General features: G+C 47.1%; 24 non-coding genes across 24 annotated transcripts; all 24 read left to right on the top strand.

The window, feature by feature from the left end:
- The first annotated feature begins 551 nt into the window (after positions 1-551).
- Trnaf-gaa (transfer RNA phenylalanine (anticodon GAA)) lies at positions 552-624 on the top strand. The gene has a single exon. It is a non-coding gene; the product is annotated as a tRNA-Phe (tRNA).
- A 746-nt stretch (positions 625-1,370) lies between these two features.
- Positions 1,371-1,452, top strand: Trnas-cga (transfer RNA serine (anticodon CGA)). The gene has a single exon. It is a non-coding gene; the product is annotated as a tRNA-Ser (tRNA).
- A 708-nt stretch (positions 1,453-2,160) lies between these two features.
- Trnas-uga (transfer RNA serine (anticodon UGA)) lies at positions 2,161-2,242 on the top strand. The gene has a single exon. It is a non-coding gene; the product is annotated as a tRNA-Ser (tRNA).
- Positions 2,243-2,825: 583 nt separating this feature from the next.
- On the top strand, positions 2,826-2,898 carry Trnaf-gaa (transfer RNA phenylalanine (anticodon GAA)). Its single transcript has one exon. It is a non-coding gene; the product is annotated as a tRNA-Phe (tRNA).
- A 536-nt stretch (positions 2,899-3,434) lies between these two features.
- On the top strand, positions 3,435-3,507 carry Trnak-uuu (transfer RNA lysine (anticodon UUU)). Its single transcript has one exon. It is a non-coding gene; the product is annotated as a tRNA-Lys (tRNA).
- Positions 3,508-3,644: 137 nt separating this feature from the next.
- On the top strand, positions 3,645-3,726 carry Trnas-cga (transfer RNA serine (anticodon CGA)). Its single transcript has one exon. It is a non-coding gene; the product is annotated as a tRNA-Ser (tRNA).
- A 708-nt stretch (positions 3,727-4,434) lies between these two features.
- On the top strand, positions 4,435-4,516 carry Trnas-uga (transfer RNA serine (anticodon UGA)). Its single transcript has one exon. It is a non-coding gene; the product is annotated as a tRNA-Ser (tRNA).
- Positions 4,517-5,099: 583 nt separating this feature from the next.
- On the top strand, positions 5,100-5,172 carry Trnaf-gaa (transfer RNA phenylalanine (anticodon GAA)). The gene has a single exon. It is a non-coding gene; the product is annotated as a tRNA-Phe (tRNA).
- A 536-nt stretch (positions 5,173-5,708) lies between these two features.
- Trnak-uuu (transfer RNA lysine (anticodon UUU)) lies at positions 5,709-5,781 on the top strand. Its single transcript has one exon. It is a non-coding gene; the product is annotated as a tRNA-Lys (tRNA).
- Positions 5,782-5,918: 137 nt separating this feature from the next.
- Trnas-cga (transfer RNA serine (anticodon CGA)) lies at positions 5,919-6,000 on the top strand. The gene has a single exon. It is a non-coding gene; the product is annotated as a tRNA-Ser (tRNA).
- A 708-nt stretch (positions 6,001-6,708) lies between these two features.
- On the top strand, positions 6,709-6,790 carry Trnas-uga (transfer RNA serine (anticodon UGA)). The gene has a single exon. It is a non-coding gene; the product is annotated as a tRNA-Ser (tRNA).
- A 583-nt stretch (positions 6,791-7,373) lies between these two features.
- Positions 7,374-7,446, top strand: Trnaf-gaa (transfer RNA phenylalanine (anticodon GAA)). The gene has a single exon. It is a non-coding gene; the product is annotated as a tRNA-Phe (tRNA).
- Positions 7,447-7,982: 536 nt separating this feature from the next.
- Trnak-uuu (transfer RNA lysine (anticodon UUU)) lies at positions 7,983-8,055 on the top strand. The gene has a single exon. It is a non-coding gene; the product is annotated as a tRNA-Lys (tRNA).
- Positions 8,056-8,192: 137 nt separating this feature from the next.
- Positions 8,193-8,274, top strand: Trnas-cga (transfer RNA serine (anticodon CGA)). Its single transcript has one exon. It is a non-coding gene; the product is annotated as a tRNA-Ser (tRNA).
- Positions 8,275-8,982: 708 nt separating this feature from the next.
- On the top strand, positions 8,983-9,064 carry Trnas-uga (transfer RNA serine (anticodon UGA)). The gene has a single exon. It is a non-coding gene; the product is annotated as a tRNA-Ser (tRNA).
- A 583-nt stretch (positions 9,065-9,647) lies between these two features.
- Trnaf-gaa (transfer RNA phenylalanine (anticodon GAA)) lies at positions 9,648-9,720 on the top strand. The gene has a single exon. It is a non-coding gene; the product is annotated as a tRNA-Phe (tRNA).
- Positions 9,721-10,256: 536 nt separating this feature from the next.
- On the top strand, positions 10,257-10,329 carry Trnak-uuu (transfer RNA lysine (anticodon UUU)). The gene has a single exon. It is a non-coding gene; the product is annotated as a tRNA-Lys (tRNA).
- Positions 10,330-10,466: 137 nt separating this feature from the next.
- Positions 10,467-10,548, top strand: Trnas-cga (transfer RNA serine (anticodon CGA)). The gene has a single exon. It is a non-coding gene; the product is annotated as a tRNA-Ser (tRNA).
- A 708-nt stretch (positions 10,549-11,256) lies between these two features.
- Positions 11,257-11,338, top strand: Trnas-uga (transfer RNA serine (anticodon UGA)). Its single transcript has one exon. It is a non-coding gene; the product is annotated as a tRNA-Ser (tRNA).
- A 583-nt stretch (positions 11,339-11,921) lies between these two features.
- Trnaf-gaa (transfer RNA phenylalanine (anticodon GAA)) lies at positions 11,922-11,994 on the top strand. The gene has a single exon. It is a non-coding gene; the product is annotated as a tRNA-Phe (tRNA).
- A 536-nt stretch (positions 11,995-12,530) lies between these two features.
- On the top strand, positions 12,531-12,603 carry Trnak-uuu (transfer RNA lysine (anticodon UUU)). Its single transcript has one exon. It is a non-coding gene; the product is annotated as a tRNA-Lys (tRNA).
- A 137-nt stretch (positions 12,604-12,740) lies between these two features.
- On the top strand, positions 12,741-12,822 carry Trnas-cga (transfer RNA serine (anticodon CGA)). The gene has a single exon. It is a non-coding gene; the product is annotated as a tRNA-Ser (tRNA).
- Positions 12,823-13,530: 708 nt separating this feature from the next.
- On the top strand, positions 13,531-13,612 carry Trnas-uga (transfer RNA serine (anticodon UGA)). The gene has a single exon. It is a non-coding gene; the product is annotated as a tRNA-Ser (tRNA).
- Positions 13,613-14,195: 583 nt separating this feature from the next.
- Positions 14,196-14,268, top strand: Trnaf-gaa (transfer RNA phenylalanine (anticodon GAA)). Its single transcript has one exon. It is a non-coding gene; the product is annotated as a tRNA-Phe (tRNA).
- The last annotated feature ends 6,489 nt before the right edge of the window (positions 14,269-20,757 follow it).

Below are 20,757 nucleotides of genomic sequence, written 5' to 3'. Positions count from 1 at the left end.
AGCTGCATTCTAGCAGTTGCGTCACTACTAAACACGTGGGTCGCCGGCAATGTGCAGTATTATTGGCTGCAGCGCTACAGTCGCACCCAGAAGCCACAGCTCATCGCCTCGTCACACTGCCGTCCACCAGGTGTGAGTGCAAGTGTCGCCTCTCTGGGCAGTGCAGATGTGTCCATTTTAACTTGCAGACAATTACGTGTAGCAATTTATGAGCTAACGCAAGTCAAATGTTTTAGCGTGTGTATCTGCTACATACTGCCTCTCACATGGTAGAGAGCTCACTCCTTCTTGTGTCTCGTTCTCTGCACACGAGTTGCACGTGGCATCGATATAGCAAAGGTTTTCTAGAGAAAGCGAAGTCAATATTACATGAATCGAGTCGACATGTTTGCTTCTTACGATGATGGAATCAGAAGAAATGTGTGTGGTACTTCACTGCATCTGCTGCTCGCCTTTCAGCGTCCCTATGTCTTATCAGACGAAGATGACTGTGAAATTGGCGGCGATTCAGAGGTTAACGAAGACGCGCAAATCTGCGGACTTAGGTGTGAGCCGAAATAGCTCAGTTGGGAGAGCGTTAGACTGAAGATCTAAAGGTCCCTGGTTCGATCCCGGGTTTCGGCAAGCGTATGTTTTGAAGCTGATGCCAATGGAATTGCTCCGAGTCTGTGATGATGTAGGTACAGCCGATAACAAAAATGACTCTATCCTGTAACTGTTCAGGTTGTCTAGTGCTTGCCGTAAGAGGAACACAGTAGGCAACTCCCTGAGAAGTAAGAAAATACGAAAAGTCCTACCGACTGCGTTCCTTTTTTTGTGTCAGGAGGTGAAGAACGTCTCCAACGGAACCGTGAAATGAGCGAAAACGTGGGAAGCATTGCATTCGAAATGCTTGTGAAATTTCCAATTACTCAGTGAGTGTCGACAAAACACGTAAATCCTCTACTCCAACGTATGAGACCTAACGACTGCTGCGGTTTGTTTTTGCATCGTGTGTCAGCATTCTTTCGATAGTCTGCTACGAGCTTAGCGCGACACGTTTGTAGACAGCATTCAGGCGACGTTTAATTAGTAACAGCTCCATGCAGCGATAGCACAGCTGTGAAGGACATGAGTCAATGTACAGCTGTGCATCGTGGGATGTTCTCTACTGTCGTGTGAGCCCGGATAGCTCAGTCGGTAGAGCATTAGGCTTTTACCTAAGGGTCCAGGGTTCAAGTCCCTGTGCGGGCGGAAATTTTAATACTTTGGTAGCGATTCCTCTGGTAGCGGTGGAAACACTACGGAAAAGAATGCAGCTACGCCGTTTTCTGATGCCACATAGCTTTAAACCGTAGAAGTTGCATGTGTCGGAGAACCTCGCCCTACGGGCAGTCGTGGCCGAGTGGTTAAGGCGTCTGACTCGAAATCAGATTCCCTCTGGGAGCGTAGGTTCGAATCCTACCGGCTGCGTGCGATTTTGCGTAAAGAGGAGCAAATATTTTCACACACGTGAACGCGGTTGCAAACCGATGGCGCCATCTTCAACAAGACGAAAATTTCCGTTTAACAATACTGAGTGTCGCGACGGCTGCTGCTTACTGTGGCTACCGGTTCTCCTCTCACTGACGCTGGGACTGCAGAAAGCCGTCGCAGGCCCACGAGTGCGCTCCCGTCATTTTCTCGCGTCGACGCCGAGTTCGTGAGTACACAGACGTGCTTGGAAGCGTTGGACAGAGCCAACATTCATTTCTCTCTTTTTTAAGAATCGCAATTCGGTCATTCGAGTGCGGAAAAAGCAATGGTGCAGCGTTTCTTTTCTTAAGATCTCGCAGCTACTTGCAAGTATGTCGACCACTTAAGACGACAGAAAACTAGCGTCAGCGGTGCGTCAGTGGGAAGTCGGTGAAGTCGCCATTGGAGCCATAAGCCAGTAATTACGTCATGCGAATCACTCGCATGCCACACAGCTGTACGATAGCTCAGTCGGTAGAGCGTTTGATTTTCAACCAAAGGGCGTTGGGTTCAACGCCATGTCTAGGAGAAAATTAATACACTTTCGTAACGGCTAATGTGCTGGCAATGGAAACACTACAGAAAAGAGTGAGGCCACGCCGCTTTCTGCCATTGGATTGCTTCTAAAGGTGCACTTTCACGTGTCGGAAGACGCTACTGCTACCGGCAGTCGTGGCCGAGTGGTTAAGGCGTCTGACTTGAAATCAGATTCCCTCTGGGAGCGTAGGTTCGAGTCCTGCCGACTGCGGAAATTTTGTAGCTCTCAAAAGATGGGCGTTCAGCTGCATTCTAGCAGTTGCGTCACTACTAAACACGTGGGTCGCCGGCAATGTGCAGTATTATTGGCTGCAGCGCTACAGTCGCACCCAGAAGCCACAGCTCATCGCCTCGTCACACTGCCGTCCACCAGGTGTGAGTGCAAGTGTCGCCTCTCTGGGCAGTGCAGATGTGTCCATTTTAACTTGCAGACAGTTACGTGTAGCAATTTATGAGCTAACGCAAGTCAAATGTTTTAGCGTGTGTATCTGCTACATACTGCCTCTCACATGGTAGAGAGCTCACTCCTTCTTGTGTCTCGTTCTCTGCACACGAGTTGCACGTGGCATCGATATAGCAAAGGTTTTCTAGAGAAAGCGAAGTCAATATTACATGAATCGAGTCGACATGTTTGCTTCTTACGATGATGGAATCAGAAGAAATGTGTGTGGTACTTCACTGCATCTGCTGCTCGCCTTTCAGCGTCCCTATGTCTTATCAGACGAAGATGACTGTGAAATTGGCGGCGATTCAGAGGTTAACGAAAACGCGCAAATCTGCGGACTTAGGTGTGAGCCGAAATAGCTCAGTTGGGAGAGCGTTAGACTGAAGATCTAAAGGTCCCTGGTTCGATCCCGGGTTTCGGCAAGCGTATGTTTTGAAGCTGATGCCAATGGAATTGCTCCGAGTCTGTGATGATGTAGGTACAGCCGATAACAAAAATGACTCTATCCTGTAACTGTTCAGGTTGTCTAGTGCTTGCCGTAAGAGGAACACAGTAGGCAACTCCCTGAGAAGTAAGAAAATACGAAAAGTCCTACCGACTGCGTTCCTTTTTTTGTGTCAGGAGGTGAAGAACGTCTCCAACGGAACCGTGAAATGAGCGAAAACGTGGGAAGCATTGCATTCGAAATGCTTGTGAAATTTCCAATTACTCAGTGAGTGTCGACAAAACACGTAAATCCTCTACTCCAACGTATGAGACCTAACGACTGCTGCGGTTTGTTTTTGCATCGTGTGTCAGCATTCTTCGATAGTCTGCTACGAGCTTAGCGCGACACGTTTGTAGACAGCATTCAGGCGACGTTTAATTAGTAACAGCTCCATGCAGCGATAGCACAGCTGTGAAGGACATGAGTCAATGTACAGCTGTGCATCGTGGGATGTTCTCTACTGTCGTGTGAGCCCGGATAGCTCAGTCGGTAGAGCATTAGGCTTTTAACCTAAGGGTCCAGGGTTCAAGTCCCTGTTCGGGCGGAAATTTTAATACTTTGGTAGCGATTCCTCTGGTAGCGGTGGAAACACTACGGAAAAGAATGCAGCTACGCCGTTTTCTGATGCCACATAGCTTTAAACCGTAGAAGTTGCATGTGTCGGAGAACCTCGCCCTACGGGCAGTCGTGGCCGAGTGGTTAAGGCGTCTGCCTCGAAATCAGATTTCCTCTGGGAGCGTAGGTTCGAATCCTACCGGCTGCGTGCGATTTTGCGTAAAGAGGAGCAAATATTTTCACACACGTGAACGCGGTTGCAAACCGATGGCGCCATCTTCAACAAGACGAAAATTTCCGTTTAACAATACTGAGTGTCGCGACGGCTGCTGCTTACTGTGGCTACCGGTTCTCCTCTCACTGACGCTGGGACTGCAGAAAGCCGTCGCAGGCCCACGAGTGCGCTCCCGTCATTTTCTCGCGTCGACGCCGAGTTCGTGAGTACACAGACGTGCTTGGAAGCGTTGGACAGAGCCAACATTCATTTCTCTCTTTTTTAAGAATCGCAATTCGGTCATTCGAGTGCGGAAAAAGCAATGGTGCAGCGTTTCTTTTCTTAAGATCTCGCAGCTACTTGCAAGTATGTCGACCACTTAAGACGACAGAAAACTAGCGTCAGCGGTGCGTCAGTGGGAAGTCGGTGAAGTCGCCATTGGAGCCATAAGCCAGTAATTACGTCATGCGAATCACTCGCATGCCACACAGCTGTACGATAGCTCAGTCGGTAGAGCGTTTGATTTTCAACCAAAGGGCGTTGGGTTCAACGCCATGTCTAGGAGAAAATTAATACACTTTCGTAACGGCTAATGTGCTGGCAATGGAAACACTACAGAAAAGAGTGAGGCCACGCCGCTTTCTGCCATTGGATTGCTTCTAAAGGTGCACTTTCACGTGTCGGAAGACGCTACTGCTACCGGCAGTCGTGGCCGAGTGGTTAAGGCGTCTGACTTGAAATCAGATTCCCTCTGGGAGCGTAGGTTCGAGTCCTGCCGACTGCGGAAATTTTGTAGCTCTCAAAAGATGGGCGTTCAGCTGCATTCTAGCAGTTGCGTCACTACTAAACACGTGGGTCGCCGGCAATGTGCAGTATTATTGGCTGCAGCGCTACAGTCGCACCCAGAAGCCACAGCTCATCGCCTCGTCACACTGCCGTCCACCAGGTGTGAGTGCAAGTGTCGCCTCTCTGGGCAGTGCAGATGTGTCCATTTTAACTTGCAGACAGTTACGTGTAGCAATTTATGAGCTAACGCAAGTCAAATGTTTTAGCGTGTGTATCTGCTACATACTGCCTCTCACATGGTAGAGAGCTCACTCCTTCTTGTGTCTCGTTCTCTGCACACGAGTTGCACGTGGCATCGATATAGCAAAGGTTTTCTAGAGAAAGCGAAGTCAATATTACATGAATCGAGTCGACATGTTTGCTTCTTACGATGATGGAATCAGAAGAAATGTGTGTGGTACTTCACTGCATCTGCTGCTCGCCTTTCAGCGTCCCTATGTCTTATCAGACGAAGATGACTGTGAAATTGGCGGCGATTCAGAGGTTAACGAAAACGCGCAAATCTGCGGACTTAGGTGTGAGCCGAAATAGCTCAGTTGGGAGAGCGTTAGACTGAAGATCTAAAGGTCCCTGGTTCGATCCCGGGTTTCGGCAAGCGTATGTTTTGAAGCTGATGCCAATGGAATTGCTCCGAGTCTGTGATGATGTAGGTACAGCCGATAACAAAAATGACTCTATCCTGTAACTGTTCAGGTTGTCTAGTGCTTGCCGTAAGAGGAACACAGTAGGCAACTCCCTGAGAAGTAAGAAAATACGAAAAGTCCTACCGACTGCGTTCCTTTTTTTGTGTCAGGAGGTGAAGAACGTCTCCAACGGAACCGTGAAATGAGCGAAAACGTGGGAAGCATTGCATTCGAAATGCTTGTGAAATTTCCAATTACTCAGTGAGTGTCGACAAAACACGTAAATCCTCTACTCCAACGTATGAGACCTAACGACTGCTGCGGTTTGTTTTTGCATCGTGTGTCAGCATTCTTCGATAGTCTGCTACGAGCTTAGCGCGACACGTTTGTAGACAGCATTCAGGCGACGTTTAATTAGTAACAGCTCCATGCAGCGATAGCACAGCTGTGAAGGACATGAGTCAATGTACAGCTGTGCATCGTGGGATGTTCTCTACTGTCGTGTGAGCCCGGATAGCTCAGTCGGTAGAGCATTAGGCTTTTAACCTAAGGGTCCAGGGTTCAAGTCCCTGTTCGGGCGGAAATTTTAATACTTTGGTAGCGATTCCTCTGGTAGCGGTGGAAACACTACGGAAAAGAATGCAGCTACGCCGTTTTCTGATGCCACATAGCTTTAAACCGTAGAAGTTGCATGTGTCGGAGAACCTCGCCCTACGGGCAGTCGTGGCCGAGTGGTTAAGGCGTCTGCCTCGAAATCAGATTTCCTCTGGGAGCGTAGGTTCGAATCCTACCGGCTGCGTGCGATTTTGCGTAAAGAGGAGCAAATATTTTCACACACGTGAACGCGGTTGCAAACCGATGGCGCCATCTTCAACAAGACGAAAATTTCCGTTTAACAATACTGAGTGTCGCGACGGCTGCTGCTTACTGTGGCTACCGGTTCTCCTCTCACTGACGCTGGGACTGCAGAAAGCCGTCGCAGGCCCACGAGTGCGCTCCCGTCATTTTCTCGCGTCGACGCCGAGTTCGTGAGTACACAGACGTGCTTGGAAGCGTTGGACAGAGCCAACATTCATTTCTCTCTTTTTTAAGAATCGCAATTCGGTCATTCGAGTGCGGAAAAAGCAATGGTGCAGCGTTTCTTTTCTTAAGATCTCGCAGCTACTTGCAAGTATGTCGACCACTTAAGACGACAGAAAACTAGCGTCAGCGGTGCGTCAGTGGGAAGTCGGTGAAGTCGCCATTGGAGCCATAAGCCAGTAATTACGTCATGCGAATCACTCGCATGCCACACAGCTGTACGATAGCTCAGTCGGTAGAGCGTTTGATTTTCAACCAAAGGGCGTTGGGTTCAACGCCATGTCTAGGAGAAAATTAATACACTTTCGTAACGGCTAATGTGCTGGCAATGGAAACACTACAGAAAAGAGTGAGGCCACGCCGCTTTCTGCCATTGGATTGCTTCTAAAGGTGCACTTTCACGTGTCGGAAGACGCTACTGCTACCGGCAGTCGTGGCCGAGTGGTTAAGGCGTCTGACTTGAAATCAGATTCCCTCTGGGAGCGTAGGTTCGAGTCCTGCCGACTGCGGAAATTTTGTAGCTCTCAAAAGATGGGCGTTCAGCTGCATTCTAGCAGTTGCGTCACTACTAAACACGTGGGTCGCCGGCAATGTGCAGTATTATTGGCTGCAGCGCTACAGTCGCACCCAGAAGCCACAGCTCATCGCCTCGTCACACTGCCGTCCACCAGGTGTGAGTGCAAGTGTCGCCTCTCTGGGCAGTGCAGATGTGTCCATTTTAACTTGCAGACAGTTACGTGTAGCAATTTATGAGCTAACGCAAGTCAAATGTTTTAGCGTGTGTATCTGCTACATACTGCCTCTCACATGGTAGAGAGCTCACTCCTTCTTGTGTCTCGTTCTCTGCACACGAGTTGCACGTGGCATCGATATAGCAAAGGTTTTCTAGAGAAAGCGAAGTCAATATTACATGAATCGAGTCGACATGTTTGCTTCTTACGATGATGGAATCAGAAGAAATGTGTGTGGTACTTCACTGCATCTGCTGCTCGCCTTTCAGCGTCCCTATGTCTTATCAGACGAAGATGACTGTGAAATTGGCGGCGATTCAGAGGTTAACGAAAACGCGCAAATCTGCGGACTTAGGTGTGAGCCGAAATAGCTCAGTTGGGAGAGCGTTAGACTGAAGATCTAAAGGTCCCTGGTTCGATCCCGGGTTTCGGCAAGCGTATGTTTTGAAGCTGATGCCAATGGAATTGCTCCGAGTCTGTGATGATGTAGGTACAGCCGATAACAAAAATGACTCTATCCTGTAACTGTTCAGGTTGTCTAGTGCTTGCCGTAAGAGGAACACAGTAGGCAACTCCCTGAGAAGTAAGAAAATACGAAAAGTCCTACCGACTGCGTTCCTTTTTTTGTGTCAGGAGGTGAAGAACGTCTCCAACGGAACCGTGAAATGAGCGAAAACGTGGGAAGCATTGCATTCGAAATGCTTGTGAAATTTCCAATTACTCAGTGAGTGTCGACAAAACACGTAAATCCTCTACTCCAACGTATGAGACCTAACGACTGCTGCGGTTTGTTTTTGCATCGTGTGTCAGCATTCTTCGATAGTCTGCTACGAGCTTAGCGCGACACGTTTGTAGACAGCATTCAGGCGACGTTTAATTAGTAACAGCTCCATGCAGCGATAGCACAGCTGTGAAGGACATGAGTCAATGTACAGCTGTGCATCGTGGGATGTTCTCTACTGTCGTGTGAGCCCGGATAGCTCAGTCGGTAGAGCATTAGGCTTTTAACCTAAGGGTCCAGGGTTCAAGTCCCTGTTCGGGCGGAAATTTTAATACTTTGGTAGCGATTCCTCTGGTAGCGGTGGAAACACTACGGAAAAGAATGCAGCTACGCCGTTTTCTGATGCCACATAGCTTTAAACCGTAGAAGTTGCATGTGTCGGAGAACCTCGCCCTACGGGCAGTCGTGGCCGAGTGGTTAAGGCGTCTGCCTCGAAATCAGATTTCCTCTGGGAGCGTAGGTTCGAATCCTACCGGCTGCGTGCGATTTTGCGTAAAGAGGAGCAAATATTTTCACACACGTGAACGCGGTTGCAAACCGATGGCGCCATCTTCAACAAGACGAAAATTTCCGTTTAACAATACTGAGTGTCGCGACGGCTGCTGCTTACTGTGGCTACCGGTTCTCCTCTCACTGACGCTGGGACTGCAGAAAGCCGTCGCAGGCCCACGAGTGCGCTCCCGTCATTTTCTCGCGTCGACGCCGAGTTCGTGAGTACACAGACGTGCTTGGAAGCGTTGGACAGAGCCAACATTCATTTCTCTCTTTTTTAAGAATCGCAATTCGGTCATTCGAGTGCGGAAAAAGCAATGGTGCAGCGTTTCTTTTCTTAAGATCTCGCAGCTACTTGCAAGTATGTCGACCACTTAAGACGACAGAAAACTAGCGTCAGCGGTGCGTCAGTGGGAAGTCGGTGAAGTCGCCATTGGAGCCATAAGCCAGTAATTACGTCATGCGAATCACTCGCATGCCACACAGCTGTACGATAGCTCAGTCGGTAGAGCGTTTGATTTTCAACCAAAGGGCGTTGGGTTCAACGCCATGTCTAGGAGAAAATTAATACACTTTCGTAACGGCTAATGTGCTGGCAATGGAAACACTACAGAAAAGAGTGAGGCCACGCCGCTTTCTGCCATTGGATTGCTTCTAAAGGTGCACTTTCACGTGTCGGAAGACGCTACTGCTACCGGCAGTCGTGGCCGAGTGGTTAAGGCGTCTGACTTGAAATCAGATTCCCTCTGGGAGCGTAGGTTCGAGTCCTGCCGACTGCGGAAATTTTGTAGCTCTCAAAAGATGGGCGTTCAGCTGCATTCTAGCAGTTGCGTCACTACTAAACACGTGGGTCGCCGGCAATGTGCAGTATTATTGGCTGCAGCGCTACAGTCGCACCCAGAAGCCACAGCTCATCGCCTCGTCACACTGCCGTCCACCAGGTGTGAGTGCAAGTGTCGCCTCTCTGGGCAGTGCAGATGTGTCCATTTTAACTTGCAGACAGTTACGTGTAGCAATTTATGAGCTAACGCAAGTCAAATGTTTTAGCGTGTGTATCTGCTACATACTGCCTCTCACATGGTAGAGAGCTCACTCCTTCTTGTGTCTCGTTCTCTGCACACGAGTTGCACGTGGCATCGATATAGCAAAGGTTTTCTAGAGAAAGCGAAGTCAATATTACATGAATCGAGTCGACATGTTTGCTTCTTACGATGATGGAATCAGAAGAAATGTGTGTGGTACTTCACTGCATCTGCTGCTCGCCTTTCAGCGTCCCTATGTCTTATCAGACGAAGATGACTGTGAAATTGGCGGCGATTCAGAGGTTAACGAAAACGCGCAAATCTGCGGACTTAGGTGTGAGCCGAAATAGCTCAGTTGGGAGAGCGTTAGACTGAAGATCTAAAGGTCCCTGGTTCGATCCCGGGTTTCGGCAAGCGTATGTTTTGAAGCTGATGCCAATGGAATTGCTCCGAGTCTGTGATGATGTAGGTACAGCCGATAACAAAAATGACTCTATCCTGTAACTGTTCAGGTTGTCTAGTGCTTGCCGTAAGAGGAACACAGTAGGCAACTCCCTGAGAAGTAAGAAAATACGAAAAGTCCTACCGACTGCGTTCCTTTTTTTGTGTCAGGAGGTGAAGAACGTCTCCAACGGAACCGTGAAATGAGCGAAAACGTGGGAAGCATTGCATTCGAAATGCTTGTGAAATTTCCAATTACTCAGTGAGTGTCGACAAAACACGTAAATCCTCTACTCCAACGTATGAGACCTAACGACTGCTGCGGTTTGTTTTTGCATCGTGTGTCAGCATTCTTCGATAGTCTGCTACGAGCTTAGCGCGACACGTTTGTAGACAGCATTCAGGCGACGTTTAATTAGTAACAGCTCCATGCAGCGATAGCACAGCTGTGAAGGACATGAGTCAATGTACAGCTGTGCATCGTGGGATGTTCTCTACTGTCGTGTGAGCCCGGATAGCTCAGTCGGTAGAGCATTAGGCTTTTAACCTAAGGGTCCAGGGTTCAAGTCCCTGTTCGGGCGGAAATTTTAATACTTTGGTAGCGATTCCTCTGGTAGCGGTGGAAACACTACGGAAAAGAATGCAGCTACGCCGTTTTCTGATGCCACATAGCTTTAAACCGTAGAAGTTGCATGTGTCGGAGAACCTCGCCCTACGGGCAGTCGTGGCCGAGTGGTTAAGGCGTCTGCCTCGAAATCAGATTTCCTCTGGGAGCGTAGGTTCGAATCCTACCGGCTGCGTGCGATTTTGCGTAAAGAGGAGCAAATATTTTCACACACGTGAACGCGGTTGCAAACCGATGGCGCCATCTTCAACAAGACGAAAATTTCCGTTTAACAATACTGAGTGTCGCGACGGCTGCTGCTTACTGTGGCTACCGGTTCTCCTCTCACTGACGCTGGGACTGCAGAAAGCCGTCGCAGGCCCACGAGTGCGCTCCCGTCATTTTCTCGCGTCGACGCCGAGTTCGTGAGTACACAGACGTGCTTGGAAGCGTTGGACAGAGCCAACATTCATTTCTCTCTTTTTTAAGAATCGCAATTCGGTCATTCGAGTGCGGAAAAAGCAATGGTGCAGCGTTTCTTTTCTTAAGATCTCGCAGCTACTTGCAAGTATGTCGACCACTTAAGACGACAGAAAACTAGCGTCAGCGGTGCGTCAGTGGGAAGTCGGTGAAGTCGCCATTGGAGCCATAAGCCAGTAATTACGTCATGCGAATCACTCGCATGCCACACAGCTGTACGATAGCTCAGTCGGTAGAGCGTTTGATTTTCAACCAAAGGGTGTTGGGTTCAACGCCATGTCTAGGCGAAAATTAATACACTTTCGTAACGGCTAATGTGCTGGCAATGGAAACACTACAGAAAAGAGTGAGGCCACGCCGCTTTCTGCCATTGGATTGCTTCTAAAGGTGCACTTTCACGTGTCGGAAGACGCTACTGCTACCGGCAGTCGTGGCCGAGTGGTTAAGGCGTCTGACTTGAAATCAGATTCCCTCTGGGAGCGTAGGTTCGAGTCCTGCCGACTGCGGAAATTTTGTAGCTCTCAAAAGATGGGCGTTCAGCTGCATTCTAGCAGTTGCGTCACTACTAAACACGTGGGTCGCCGGCAATGTGCAGTATTATTGGCTGCAGCGCTACAGTCGCACCCAGAAGCCACAGCTCATCGCCTCGTCACACTGCCGTCCACCAGGTGTGAGTGCAAGTGTCGCCTCTCTGGGCAGTGCAGATGTGTCCATTTTAACTTGCAGACAGTTACGTGTAGCAATTTATGAGCTAACGCAAGTCAAATGTTTTAGCGTGTGTATCTGCTACATACTGCCTCTCACATGGTAGAGAGCTCACTCCTTCTTGTGTCTCGTTCTCTGCACACGAGTTGCACGTGGCATCGATATAGCAAAGGTTTTCTAGAGAAAGCGAAGTCAATATTACATGAATCGAGTCGACATGTTTGCTTCTTACGATGATGGAATCAGAAGAAATGTGTGTGGTACTTCACTGCATCTGCTGCTCGCCTTTCAGCGTCCCTATGTCTTATCAGACGAAGATGACTGTGAAATTGGCGGCGATTCAGAGGTTAACGAAAACGCGCAAATCTGCGGACTTAGGTGTGAGCCGAAATAGCTCAGTTGGGAGAGCGTTAGACTGAAGATCTAAAGGTCCCTGGTTCGATCCCGGGTTTCGGCAAGCGTATGTTTTGAAGCTGATGCCAATGGAATTGCTCCGAGTCTGTGATGATGTAGGTACAGCCGATAACAAAAATGACTCTATCCTGTAACTGTTCAGGTTGTCTAGTGCTTGCCGTAAGAGGAACACAGTAGGCAACTCCCTGAGAAGTAAGAAAATACGAAAAGTCCTACCGACTGCGTTCCTTTTTTTGTGTCAGGAGGTGAAGAACGTCTCCAACGGAACCGTGAAATGAGCGAAAACGTGGGAAGCATTGCATTCGAAATGCTTGTGAAATTTCCAATTACTCAGTGAGTGTCGACAAAACACGTAAATCCTCTACTCCAACGTATGAGACCTAACGACTGCTGCGGTTTGTTTTTGCATCGTGTGTCAGCATTCTTCGATAGTCTGCTACGAGCTTAGCGCGACACGTTTGTAGACAGCATTCAGGCGACGTTTAATTAGTAACAGCTCCATGCAGCGATAGCACAGCTGTGAAGGACATGAGTCAGTGTACAGCTGTGCATCGTGGGATGTTCTCTACTGTCGTGTGAGCCCGGATAGCTCAGTCGGTAGAGCATTAGGCTTTTAACCTAAGGGTCCAGGGTTCAAGTCCCTGTTCGGGCGGAAATTTTAATACTTTGGTAGCGATTCCTCTGGTAGCGGTGGAAACACTACGGAAAAGAATGCAGCTACGCCGTTTTCTGATGCCACATAGCTTTAAACCGTAGAAGTTGCATGTGTCGGAGAACCTCGACCTACGGGCAGTCGTGGCCGAGTGGTTAAGGCGTCTGACTCGAAATCAGATTCCCTCTGGGAGCGTAGGTTCGAATCCTACCGGCTGCGTGCGATTTTGCGTAAAGAGGAGCAAATATTTTCACACACGTGAACGCGGTTGCAAACCGATGGCGCCATCTTCAACAAGACGAAAATTTCCGTTTAACAATACTGAGTGTCGCGACGGCTGCTGCTTACTGTGGCTACCGGTTCTCCTCTCACTGACGCTGGGACTGCAGAAAGCCGTCGCAGGCCCACGAGTGCGCTCCCGTCATTTTCTCGCGTCGACGCCGAGTTCGTGAGTACACAGACGTGCTTGGAAGCGTTGGACAGAGCCAACATTCATTTCTCTCTTTTTTAAGAATCGCAATTCGGTCATTCGAGTGCGGAAAAAGCAATGGTGCAGCGTTTCTTTTCTTAAGATCTCGCAGCTACTTGCAAGTATGTCGACCACTTAAGACGACAGAAAACTAGCGTCAGCGGTGCGTCAGTGGGAAGTCGGTGAAGTCGCCATTGGAGCCATAAGCCAGTAATTACGTCATGCGAATCACTCGCATGCCACACAGCTGTACGATAGCTCAGTCGGTAGAGCGTTTGATTTTCAACCAAAGGGTGTTGGGTTCAACGCCATGTCTAGGCGAAAATTAATACACTTTCGTAACGGCTAATGTGCTGGCAATGGAAACACTACAGAAAAGAGTGAGGCCACGCCGCTTTCTGCCATTGGATTGCTTCTAAAGGTGCACTTTCACGTGTCGGAAGACGCTACTGCTACCGGCAGTCGTGGCCGAGTGGTTAAGGCGTCTGACTTGAAATCAGATTCCCTCTGGGAGCGTAGGTTCGAGTCCTGCCGACTGCGGAAATTTTGTAGCTCTCAAAAGATGGGCGTTCAGCTGCATTCTAGCAGTTGCGTCACTACTAAACACGTGGGTCGCCGGCAATGTGCAGTATTATTGGCTGCAGCGCTACAGTCGCACCCAGAAGCCACAGCTCATCGCCTCGTCACACTGCCGTCCACCAGGTGTGAGTGCAAGTGTCGCCTCTCTGGGCAGTGCAGATGTGTCCATTTTAACTTGCAGACAGTTACGTGTAGCAATTTATGAGCTAACGCAAGTCAAATGTTTTAGCGTGTGTATCTGCTACATACTGCCTCTCACATGGTAGAGAGCTCACTCCTTCTTGTGTCTCGTTCTCTGCACACGAGTTGCACGTGGCATCGATATAGCAAAGGTTTTCTAGAGAAAGCGAAGTCAATATTACATGAATCGAGTCGACATGTTTGCTTCTTACGATGATGGAATCAGAAGAAATGTGTGTGGTACTTCACTGCATCTGCTGCTCGCCTTTCAGCGTCCCTATGTCTTATCAGACGAAGATGACTGTGAAATTGGCGGCGATTCAGAGGTTAACGAAAACGCGCAAATCTGCGGACTTAGGTGTGAGCCGAAATAGCTCAGTTGGGAGAGCGTTAGACTGAAGATCTAAAGGTCCCTGGTTCGATCCCGGGTTTCGGCAAGCGTATGTTTTGAAGCTGATGCCAATGGAATTGCTCCGAGTCTGTGATGATGTAGGTACAGCCGATAACAAAAATGACTCTATCCTGTAACTGTTCAGGTTGTCTAGTGCTTGCCGTAAGAGGAACACAGTAGGCAACTCCCTGAGAAGTAAGAAAATACGAAAAGTCCTACCGACTGCGTTCCTTTTTTTGTGTCAGGAGGTGAAGAACGTCTCCAACGGAACCGTGAAATGAGCGAAAACGTGGGAAGCATTGCATTCGAAATGCTTGTGAAATTTCCAATTACTCAGTGAGTGTCGACAAAACACGTAAATCCTCTACTCCAACGTATGAGACCTAACGACTGCTGCGGTTTGTTTTTGCATCGTGTGTCAGCATTCTTCGATAGTCTGCTACGAGCTTAGCGCGACACGTTTGTAGACAGCATTCAGGCGACGTTTAATTAGTAACAGCTCCATGCAGCGATAGCACAGCTGTGAAGGACATGAGTCAATGTACAGCTGTGCATCGTGGGATGTTCTCTACTGTCGTGTGAGCCCGGATAGCTCATTCTGGCTTTAGCCGTCGCCGCGGTCGGACGTGCTTGTTGTTTACTCCGCGTACGTTAGCGCTATCGCCGGTGTTTGGTGTTTACGTGAAGTTAGCTGTACATTTTCGCTGTTATTTTTTGAGTGGTGTCTCTGATAAGTGTTTTTATAGTGCTTTCGTCCGTTCCACGTTTCGTGCTTCGCCGCAATTTCGGTTGTTGCCGGAATTTCGTCGGAACCGACGACCATGTCTGACACCGTCAGGAAGAATACTTTAGTCTTCTCGTTCGAGAAAGGAACACGGCCGGTCCAACCCACTGCGCTGGAAATCCACGATTGGCTGACTGAGGTAATCGGTATTAATTCTGACTCTGTTCATACTACGCAATTAGATGCTGAAAAATACTGTGTTTTTGTTAAATTTCTGAACTCAGTGACAGTCGATAAGTTGCTTGCAAAATGGGGTAATTCCGTCGAATTTGTTCATCGAGACGGTTCAAAAAGTAATGTCTCTGTACGAAAAGCTGATATCATGTACACCAATGTCAGGATTTTGAATGTTCCAATTGAAATTGATAATCAGTTGATCAAGGACGCTCTATCTAAATATGGCGAAGTTAAATCTATCTATAACGAAAGATGGTCGAAGCTATACAAGATACAGTGTTTTAATGGCATTAGATCCGTTGAAATGGAGGTGAAAGCCAACATTCCGTCCCATATATCCGTTGCAGGCCATAAAGCACATGTTGTGTATTCTGGTCAGGAGCGCACGTGCAATATTTGCAATGAGACAGGTCATTTCCGACAAGATTGTCCGCGCCGTGTTTTTGTTCTTAGGAACAATCTAACACAGCGTCAAAAACTGACCCTCAGCGATGTCTTACCAAATAGCACTTCCCTTCTTTCGGTTAACGACAGTGGTGCATGTACTTCTGCAGTGCCCGCCATAACTACTACGGAGTTCCCTCCCCTGAGCGTCATTACATCACACCCTTCTGTTCCCGATTGCGATCTCCAGAATAAGAAGCGACCGTTGGAAACGACCGATGACGGCTCGGACGGCGAGTCCGCCCGTAATTCGCCTTCCACCCGCAAGCAGAAGCAGTGTAATGCGGATGTGCTCGAGGAAACAAACAGTACATGTATTGACGTGACGACAGCCGCTGAGGCAACCCGGCCGCTGTCGGCGGCTGAACAGGTACAAACGGTCCACGGAGGGGACGCAGTAACGATTGTCGCGGAGACGGAAGAGGCGCACTCCGAAGCACAAGAGGTGACGGAGCGGAACCCAACTCAAGAACTTACAGACCCACAAACCGCCGACTCAGTCAGTGCTCTGGAGCTAGTGACGGAAGAACAAGGAAATGGCACTCGTAAAAAGGACGCTGTTGAGGCAGCTTCGGTCACAACGGTGGTAAAGATAGACAATCCGAATGACGGCGCGTTGAACCAAGATGTCCGAAGACGCCGACTCAAACCGCTACCTACTCTCAAAGCTTCCCGTAACCAAAGCAAACAACAACCAGCACAAGAGGAAGCGACGGCCAAGAACGTCTTGTATGAAATCATCACGGAAAGACCTAAGGAGGTACCTTCAAGTGACATTAGTGATGCAAAGCCCCTCGGTAAAACTAAAACCCGAGATGTTCGGAATCCTGCACCAAAATGAGGCTGTAAGATGAAAAAAAAAGGGATTTTGTTGAACCAGTTTCATTTCCAATTGTACTACTGTCTTAGTCATATTTCAGAGGAACCAGATGAAGTGTTTACCGAGCTTCAAATACTGACTATTCTTTTAGATGTTTGTTTAAGCGGAGTCGTTTCTCTCTTCTAGAAGCTGCACATCTCTTTTCTTTTTTTTTATTAATATTTTGTTATCTTTTTAATCACTTATTTACTTTTTATGCAAACTAAATGTCCCAGGCATATACAATTACGACTATCAATATTAACAGGATTACATCCGTGACTAAAGTTACAGCGCTCAAGGATTATTTATATGAGTCAGGGACGGACATTGCTTTCCTACAGGAAGTAGTGCTGACTAATCTTACAGTGCCTGGATATTTGGCGATTTTAAATGTCTCACTTGACACCAACGTCGGTACAGCAATTTTAGTCAGGGAGGGGATTCCTGTCTCGGATATCGAGAGGTTGGACTCCGGCAGTGCGATAGGTATAAAAGTCTTTGGTTCTACCCTTATCAATCTGTATGCCCCTTCTGGCACATCCAATAGAATGGAAAGAGCACAGTTCTATAAAGAAGAAATCATTTATTTATTACGGAAAAACCCAAAAGATCTTATAATAGGCGGTGATTTTAATTGTGTGATAAATAAGAAAGACCAGGTTCCGAATTTTAATAACTGCAGTGAACTGAAGCGTTTCGTCACTGTTTTACAGCTTAAAGATGCTTGGGAAATAATGTATCCCACTTTTGTGGCATTTACATTCCTAGGTCCTCACTCACGTAGCAGGATCGACAGACTCTACATATCGCAAAGTCTAGTTAGCTCCTTCATTAAAGCAGAGACGATTCCAGTTTACTTTTCTGATCATAGCTCCGTGCTAGCTTCCATCAACCTTACTGCGCAACCCACTCGCCGTTTTAGAAGTTCATGGCACCTTAATACGTCACTGATGCAGGACGACGGATTAGAAGAAATTTTGACAGAAGCGTGGGCATTGTGCCTCCGCTCTGCAGATAGACACGTCTCAGTACTACACTGGTGGTGCAACAGGGCAAAGCCTAAACTGAGAAAAGTTCTCATCCAGTATAGTGTACAACGATCGAAAGACTTGAAAAATTCCATCGAATTTTATTATACCATGCTGCGAAATTTATATGAGCAGGCAAACACTTCCAACGTCCGTCTGGCAGATATCAAGCAAACTAAGGCCAAATTGCTCAGTCTTAAAAGACAGCAGATGGAGGGTCTGAAATTAAAATCCAAGGCTAAGACAGTCGTGGAGGATGAACATGCTTCCTTGTACCATCTACTGAAGCACGAAAGAAACAGGAGACGCACCTTCATTGATGGACTTCAGTCTGAAACTGGCGAGACACTCACGACTCAGAGAGACATCGTCAATGCAGTGCACAAATATTACGAAGACCTATACACTGCCAACCCGGTATGTGAAGAGTCCTTCGATGAGTTCCTTAGTTACATAGCTCCACAGGTCTCGGACGAGGAAAACGAAGACCTTCTCGTTGAGTGTACTAACGAAGATATCCACAGAATCATCTGCAAATCTCCTCTGAGGAAATCGCCGGGACCGGATGGTTTGCCTGTTGAATTTTATAAACGATACTGGCCACTGATTGGTGACATGTTTACCCGAATGACGAACGAGGTGCTTCAGGGAAAGCATTTACCTGCTGTTTTTAAAGAGAGCACAATAGTACTAATCCCAAAAAATGCTGCAAAAAGAAACCTCAACAACTTTCGTCCTATCTCCCTGTTAAACTCTGATTATAAAATCATCGGCAGAATTTTAAACAACAGACTCTCTCAGTTGGCCAAAAAGATAGTAAGTCCATACCAGTCCTGTGTGCCTACCAAGAGCATTTTCAAAAGCATAGCTGAATATAGAGATATAATTGCCATCACTGCTGTGACCACCATAAAATGTGCTATCATGTTTATTGACTTCCAGAAAGCATTTGATCGTGTGGATCATAGATTCCTTAGTGCCACACTGAACAAAATAGGTTTTAATGAGCGAGTCGTAAGTGTGATCAGCAATGTTGCAACAGGCATCAGCGCTTGTATATTAGTTAACTGCCAGAGGACAAAGCAGATTCAGATCAGGCGCGGCGTTCCTCAAGGAAGCCCCCTCTCCATGTTCCTATTCGTGCTTTCATTAGAACCTTTCCTCCGCAGTGTTCATGCCACTCTAACTGGCATCACATTATCTGGTCACCGAACAGTCATAAACGCCTATGCCGATGATGTCGGAGTCGTCCTGCGAAATCCCGACGACATTTTGAAATTGGAAACGCTAATTAAAAAGTACTGTAGAGTCTCCGGAGCAGGTGTCAACGCAAACAAAAGCAAACTCCTAAACCTGCGGGGTTTTCAACATACCACCTTAGCCTGGGCCACAATGGTCACCCAATGCAAAGCACTAGGAATAACACTGACACCTTGTCCGTTAAAAATGGCAGCTATCAATTGGAGAAATACGTCGGGACAACTTCTTGGAACAACAAGAGAAAACCTCCACCGTAACTTGAACCAAGTTCAGAGGGTGAATTTTCATTAACCACTGCATTCTCTCCAGGAGTTACTTTATAGCACAGATCTTCCCACTACCGAAAATGATTGGAAAAAAGATAATGTCTACCATTGCCAGCTATCTTTGGAGAGGGGATATATTCAGAGTCGACGCAAAAACTGCGACCTTAGATCCCAGGAATGGAGGTTTGGGGTTAGTTGACATCAGAAATAAGGCGTCTGCGCTTTTTATAAAAAGGACCGCCACTATCCTTAGCGACCACGCTGATAGCATTACAACTAAATTATTTGAAGTTGTCAGGCCTGCCAGTTTACAGGCGCCGGTGAATGTGCAAAAAATAAATAACCGGCTCCAGTACGTTCGTGTATATTTTGTGGAATTCAGCTATCTCGGCGGTGTCATCATCAACTCACGACGGATCACGGCCCGCGATATTCTGTCCCATCGAAAGAAAATGGAGGGGAGAAACAAATTGGAAAGTAAATACCCACACACTGATTGGGACGCCATATGGAAAAATATTAATATGCGTGGTCTACCATCGGACGTCAAGTCAGCGTGGTATAAAACAGTGAATGAGACCGTAAGCACCAATGAAAGGTTACATGCAATCGGCGTTAGCGACACGAACCTATGTCTCAAATGTAAATTGATCGACACGTTAGTGCACAGATTCACGTGCGGTGGCAATCTACAACTCTGTAATTGGATTAGGGAACAACTGGCTTTTCTTACGAGATCTTCGGTGGAAAATTTTCCCCCTGTTACATTCCTCAGGCCTCAGACTTGCTATTTTCCAGCAGCAAAAAACAACTCGGTCCATTGGTTAATGGGACACTATGTGAATTACGTAATTAATCACCTGGGAAATGACAATTCCACTGATTTTTACATGTACTTGAAGTGTGCTTTTTATAACGCCCTGAAATATAAAGACCACAAGAAAAACTACGGCAATATGCTTAAAATTGTATTCGAGCGACTGGGCATTGGTTGACAAGCCAACGAGATAAACAAAAATCGTTTATTTAAGCGAAACGACGCTTAAACAAAAACAATTGGGGAGAAGTACACTTTTACAGTTTCATATTACAATCACTTATCTTCTGCTGGCAAAGAAGGCTATTTTGTTTATTGCACAGAAGAAGCCGAAGCCGAAAGCCAGTATCGCAGGGTTAAAGATAAATTGTTTTCTTATACACTCATTTTATGACTGAGAAGGAAGTCTCATTTGTTTCCATGGAAGGGAACATACTTTTTTATTATTATTATTAATCTCAAGAAGGAAAGGAGGCTATGGAATTAGTGCCTTAACATAAAATTCCTTCTTCACATTCCATGAAGATTTTTCTTTTACAATAAAAAAATAACAAACAAACAAAAATAATAATAATAACAATAAAAAAACTAAACAGAAATTTAAAAAAATAATATACAGGTTCAGGGTCCACTACTTCCCACAACTTTATTATATATTACAAAGAAGTATGCTAGGTTGCCGAGAAGCAGTGGATGAGAAAAAAAAAAAAAAAAAAAAAGCACTAAAGCTATAACCTTCAATCTCTATTGCCTCGGTATGAAATAAATTTTTTGTTTCAAATGAAGCATCTTTTGGTTCAGGATTTCGAAGGCAAAACAGCATAATCTACGTATACACAAGTTGTAAAATTTCTTATTGAAAACTATGATAAAGACACGCCTCAGCAACAGGACTGG

This window comes from Schistocerca gregaria, unplaced genomic scaffold (assembly GCF_023897955.1).
Source record: "Schistocerca gregaria isolate iqSchGreg1 unplaced genomic scaffold, iqSchGreg1.2 ptg001439l, whole genome shotgun sequence".
In the NCBI taxonomy this organism is placed as follows: domain Eukaryota; kingdom Metazoa; phylum Arthropoda; class Insecta; order Orthoptera; family Acrididae; genus Schistocerca; species Schistocerca gregaria.
Note: the sequence above shows the minus strand (reverse complement) of the source record. Positions and strands in the feature narration are given on the sequence as shown.